Here is a 6,000-nt window from a genome sequence, read left to right on the forward strand (position 1 = left end):
TTAAGACAATACATAAACTTCTAAAACTAGGCTGATCCCTTATAGACCATCTTAGTCTGCATTTAACAGTAGAGGAAACCGAAGCTAGAAAAATGTAGGTGACCCTGGGGTCACCCAGCTGGTGAGCGACAGACCACAGATTGGGCCCTGGAAGAATAAATTTTTCCGCAAGTAGGCCACACATACAAAATGTTCCTCAAAAGTTTCCCCACCTCCAGTCTGTTTTTATTTGTTTTGCATATGTTTGGAATTTCAGAGGCTTAATAAAATTCTATACTTTCTTCATACATACTTTCCTCACTTTCTCTGAGCTATTTTGAGGAAAATCAGAATTTAAGTACATAGCTACATGAGAAAGTAAAATGGGCAGTTATCTCTAAGTTGATGTATCCAATACATATGTTTCTGAAAAGAATAAACTGATTTAAATCTAAATTTTGTGGTTTTATGGTCCTTTTAAACACAACACAACAAAATAAAACACGGAGCTTTTTATCTTTAACTCACTCTATCTTTATGGAACCTTCTGCCATAACAAAGTCATTCACTGTAGAATGAAACTTCCTAGGGGGTCAGGAAATAGTCTTTAATTTTTTCATAAAGCAAGTACTTTAGAGTAAACCTGGGTGTTTACCTTTTTGGTAAAGTTCTAAATACTGACTTTGATTAATCCATGTTTTAAAGATTTATTTTCTCCTACAATTCTCATTTACAACCATTAAATATGGAATGCCTCTGCAAGTCAGCTACTATATAAACCAGAAAATCACATCCTTTAAGATGTATTTTATTTGCAAGAATAAAGCTCCAAAGATACTTTATATATTCACCTTTTCTTTTTCTGGGAGGAAAAATTTCAAATTTCAAATATTAGCAACCATCAGATTGTTTTCACTGTAATCCTTTTATAAAGCAGGCAGAATAAGGTCAGAGTATTTTTCCAAATTCATTCTAGGTAGAGAAACTGACAATGTTGAATTTTACCTGAGTCCTGTGCTCCTGGAAAACAACAAAAATTAAAGGAATTCTCCCTCTGCTTTTGTGTTCTGGAAAATGGCTTACTGCAAAGAACCACCCTTCCCATACTACTTAGATAAAATTCACAGGTTCCCCACTTGTTCACCCTATGACAAGACCAGCCTTTGCCTTACAAATGATTAGCTGAACCTCCTGGTCCCCACTGATTTACTAAAACAAAGCACTTGTTCACCAAACTTTGGTTAGGCTTCTCTTCTTGCTTTGGGTCCCTGAACTTGATTGAGCCCACTTGCAGCCTGAGACAGCATACAATACCTATTTATGGGTCCCACCTGGAAAGCAGGGTGGGGTCTGAGTAAGGCATTCTCTGACCTCCTATATGCTGTGCTCTCATCCCACTTCTCCAGCCCAGTTCTTGCTAGCCTTGTTCACTCCTCCTGTAAAAGAAGCCCTTTTTGCCTAACTCTTCAGACACTTGCCAATCACATGGTTACAGTGTTCTCCCTATGGAAAGAGCCCCCTCATGACATTGTAATGGTCTCTGCCCACCTCTTGCAATAATCCTTTCAAATAAAGTCTCTCCTTACTAAGTCCAGATTTGCTTTTTATTTGACAAAACCGAGAACTCTAAGGCTGAGGGAAGTTGACTAAAACAGATCAGGATTATAAAGTCTTCCTGCTCTAGAAGCAAAATCATATGAGGTTCATAAGGATATTCATATTTCTCATATTTTTTTCTTTAATCCCAAGATAAAATTTCAAAACTTTCCAGGGGCAATGCTTTCTGGAAAATATTTGCATTCAAATGAATAGTGAAATTAGCTTTGTTTTTGTTCTGTGGGGGGTAGGGGTTGTTTGTTTGTTTTAACAAATCCTAGTAAAAGTCCCAGTATTTCCTAAGTTTAATCCTGGCACACCAACTTCCTCAAATTTGCCCAGATCCAAGCTTACCTTTCAAGGAGAAAAAGAACTATTTATTTAGTATTAGCTCACTAAATCTTGCAACTCACCATTTTGCAGTGAGGTGAGAAATCTAAATATCTTTATTCAAAATTCTTGTTAATATGATCAGTACTCAACTGTCTACCAGAATGGAAATCTAATTTTTCCATGACAAAACCACACATTGTAAGGCCTAGTGCTACCACAAATCTTCAGGACATTTCTATGGTCAGAACTGACCAATACCATATGCCATATTATATAAACAAATATGTACCAATGGGCTCAACTGTATAAACCACAGGAGGAAATGAAAATGATGAGCTGAACAGATGTCTTAGAAGCATAATCATTTCTCTGACAAGCCAGGAAACAAAGACCTATGTTTCCCTTTGATCTATGAAAACAGGTTGGAAATATTTATACGCTCACTCTTTATTTTAAAAATATGTATTTTGAAACATTAATGAAACAATTAGTTGGTTTCTCATAAACTTAACAGACCCAGGTAAACGTGAATTAATTTAGCTAGTGCCCTTCTACACATGTTGGAAAGAAGCATTCATTTCCCTTGACATCAGTTCTAGGCTCAGATCCAATGCCTATATACTCTGATTCATTTCTACTGTATTTATTTAATGCTTCTATTTATTCCTTTATTTGTTAATATTTACTGGACACCTACTGTGTGATAAACACTAGGGATACAGTTCTTTTTTTTTTTAACGTTTATTTATTTTTGAGAGACAGAGCATGAATGGGGGAGGATCAGAGAAGGAGATACAGAATCCAAAGCAGGCTCCAGGTTCTGAGCTGTCAGCACAGAGCCTGATGCGGGGCTCGAACCCACGAACGGTGAGATCATGACCTGAGCTGAAGTCGGATGCTCAACCGACTGAACCACCCAGGCACCCCTAGGGATACAGTTCTGAACAAAATAGACAAAACTCTCTGTCCTCATGGAACTTGTAATTTAGATAGAAAATGAACCAGATAAATGAGTAAGATACATAAAATGCTAAATGTATTATGTACTAGGGAGAAAAAATAAAGCAAGAAAGGGAACTACAAAATGCTGAGGGGCAGGAAGATTTTAGGCAGTGACAACGTGATTTTTGAGTCAAGACCTCAAGGAAATGAAAGAGCTAGCTAGCCATGCAGCTGTCTGGGGGAAGAACCCTCCTGAAAGAGAAGAGCAAGTCCGAGGCCTAGAGGTAGGAACACTGCTCTGTACAGTGCTGAGCACTGCAGAGGATACAAAGACGAATACGCCCAAAGAGCTCAAAATCTAATAAAGAAGCTTGGAATACAAATGTACTAAAACGAATATCAAGTAGACTGCTTTAAGAGTTGTTAGTGAGCTACAAACGCGATTCCATAGCACGTAGGGTTTCACGGCAGTAATAAATAGTTGGGAAGGTTCGGCGTGCAGGGCAAGGTGTGGTTACGCTGGGGTCCACAAAGGAGTTCAAATCTGAGAGGAGTTGACGCAAAGCGTGTAGAGCAATGAAGCAGCACCCCTGGGGTTAACTAGACTTAGGACCAAAACAGGGAGGAAATAGAAATACTAAATACCACGCAGACACATAAATATATGTGTGTCTGTTAAGTCAGCAGTATATTACATATAAAATATGTTTGGACTTCTAGTAAATATATCATATTTCCCTATTCACAGAACTTTCCTGGGTCCCTCAAATGTGTATTTGAAATGGGTGTCTTCTTACATTCATTTGAGAAAAAGAAGTAAATTCTTTGTCAAATATAAAGCCTTACAAACGGAGGTGGCGGGAGGGATAGGAAATGGCATCCAGCTGTTGGTTTAGAACCTAGGAGAGTCCCGGTAATTGTTTTCTGTCGCCTTGGTTAGCAATATCCTGAAGCTTGCTTTTCTTCCCGGCCCCCATGCTCCAACTGTAGGCCTCTGCCTTGACCACAGTCGCCCTTCTCACGTCCCCAGTCTCAGCAGGGCCCTTGCCCCCAGCCTGTCTGTCCTCTGCACCACCGCATGCCCCCCGGGCTCCCCCTTCCGTTGCCGGGACCGACCGGGCTGTGAAGTCCCCAGGAACCTAAACACCCACACGACGCGGTGGGGGAGACCAGCCAACAGCGGTTAGGAAAGGACCTGACAAGAGCTACAGTGGCGACACCCGGCGGGCTGTGGCAGGGGCCGACGACCAACAGGAGGCAGGGGACCCCCCCCACACACACCCCTTCTCGAGGAGGCGGGGACAACCAGGACCCCGGGAGGCTGAGCAAGGGCAGTGAGTTAAACTCCCTCCCCTACTCTGCAGAAAATCGGCCAAGGACATCAGTTGCCCCAAACTGTTAACAATGACATGTCCTTCGAGCGCAAGGGCTGTTTTTAAAGAGCTTGTTCTAAGTGTGAGAAACCGACCTTGGGTGGTGGCCCGTGGGGAGGCGCTTCGGAGCGCAGTCCCTGCAGCCCGGCGGCAGCCGGAGGCGGACTAGCTGAGGCCGCTGGCAGCGGGAGGAGGAGCTCGCGCGGCTGGGACGCTGGGTCCCCTTCCTCCTTCCCCTCCTTCCCGCCCCAGCCGCACTGCTTGGGGTGGGAAGTTCACCTGGGGGTGGGAAGTTCACCGGGCCCTGGAGCGGGGCTGCCCCCTGACTTTTCACCCCGCAGACAGCCCTGCCCTTCTCCTAGGGCAATGCTTGGGTTCCTCACTTGGGATTGGTGTCAGCCTCGTGTTGAATGAAGAATTATGAATTCCCTCTGCTTCAAAACTCGTGTCCGTCAGAATGTTAGGGATCCTGTGTCCCACGCCAAAGCTTCCATTCGATTTGGGAAAATAAGCTCTGAGTCTCAGTGTTCCCCTGAGATCATCTAAGATCTTTATTGAGTTGCTCTTTATTAAACATTCCCTAACGACCAAATCCCCTATTCTGCTATTCTACGAGTTAGCCCTTTAAAAAGCTCTGAGAGTACCCCCAAATCTTCGTCTACAGTTTGTGCAACTACATTTGATCCTTGAACAGCATGGGTTTGAACTGTGGTGATCCACTTACACATGATGGATTTGTTTTTATAAATACAGTACATACTGTAAATATATTTTCTCTTATGATTTTAATAACATTTTCTTTTCTCTGGCCTCGTATATTATAAGAATACAGTATATGATACACACACAAAATACCTGTTAATTGACTGCTGCTATTATTAGCCAGTCAACAGTGGACTATTAGTAGTTCGGAGAAATTCAAAAGTTATAGGTAGATTTTTTTATTGCACAGGGTTGGTGCCTAACCCCTGTGCTGTTCAAAGGTCAACAGTATACCCCGTACAACTCAGAAAACCTAATTATTTAAGTTGGTAGACATTTTTCCACAACACTTCTTCCTTTGTGAAGCTTTAAAAAAGATTTTAAATGCATGAATTTCAAATTCAATTTCCAATGAAGAAAAAAAGAAAAAAGAAATTCAATTTCTAATGAAGAATAACTAAGCATAAATACCCATTTACTCCATTCTTTAGTTGTGAAAATAGCAATTAAGTTATTTGTAAAGAATACACATAGTCAGGCATCTAAAAATATTATAAAGCCAAACTGGAAATATATTAGGGATACTGATACTCAGATCAAGATTCAGATCAAGGTGATAGTCTTTCTGTAAATTTATTATTTTAAAGAAATATTTGTAAATATTACTTTTAACATGAAAGTAATTTTATTCTAAAAGATTAAAGAAAAGCACAGGGAAGACTTCCATTTTCTCATCTTGAGGCTTATTAACTACATTTAAACAGTTCAAAAAAGCTATCTGCATTTGTCATCTGCTTTGTACATAGTTGAAGAGCAATCATTTGCTGCCCCCTGGCTGTAAAAAAATTCTTTATCTTTCAATAAAACTACTGCCTTAAAAAAATTACTATAAAGTGAAAAAGCGTAGTGGAGAATTTAGGAAATGTATCACTTCCCACAGATATCAGGGTACTAATTAATAGTGATTAATAACCTGAACTTTTAGATCAGACTGATTGGATTCGAATCCCGGTCTGCCATGTACTAGCAGTGTGAACTTAGTCTCAAGTTACTGAACTTCTCTCTTCATTTCCTC

General features: G+C 40.6%; 1 long non-coding RNA gene across 1 annotated transcript in view; it reads right to left on the reverse strand.

Annotated features, from left to right (window-relative positions):
- The window catches only part of LOC132664290 (uncharacterized), a 398,464-nt gene extending 394,023 nt beyond the window's left edge, over positions 1 to 4,441 (reverse strand). Inside the window, exon 1 of the long non-coding RNA XR_009603572.3 lies at positions 4,319 to 4,441. This is a non-coding gene — a long non-coding RNA (uncharacterized LOC132664290). The remainder of the gene's footprint in view (positions 1 to 4,318) is intronic.
- Positions 4,442 to 6,000: the final 1,559 nt, after the last annotated feature.

This window comes from Panthera onca, chromosome F2 (genome assembly GCF_046562875.1).
Source record: "Panthera onca isolate mPanOnc1 chromosome F2, mPanOnc1 haplotype 2, whole genome shotgun sequence".
Taxonomy (NCBI): Eukaryota; Metazoa; Chordata; class Mammalia; order Carnivora; family Felidae; genus Panthera; species Panthera onca.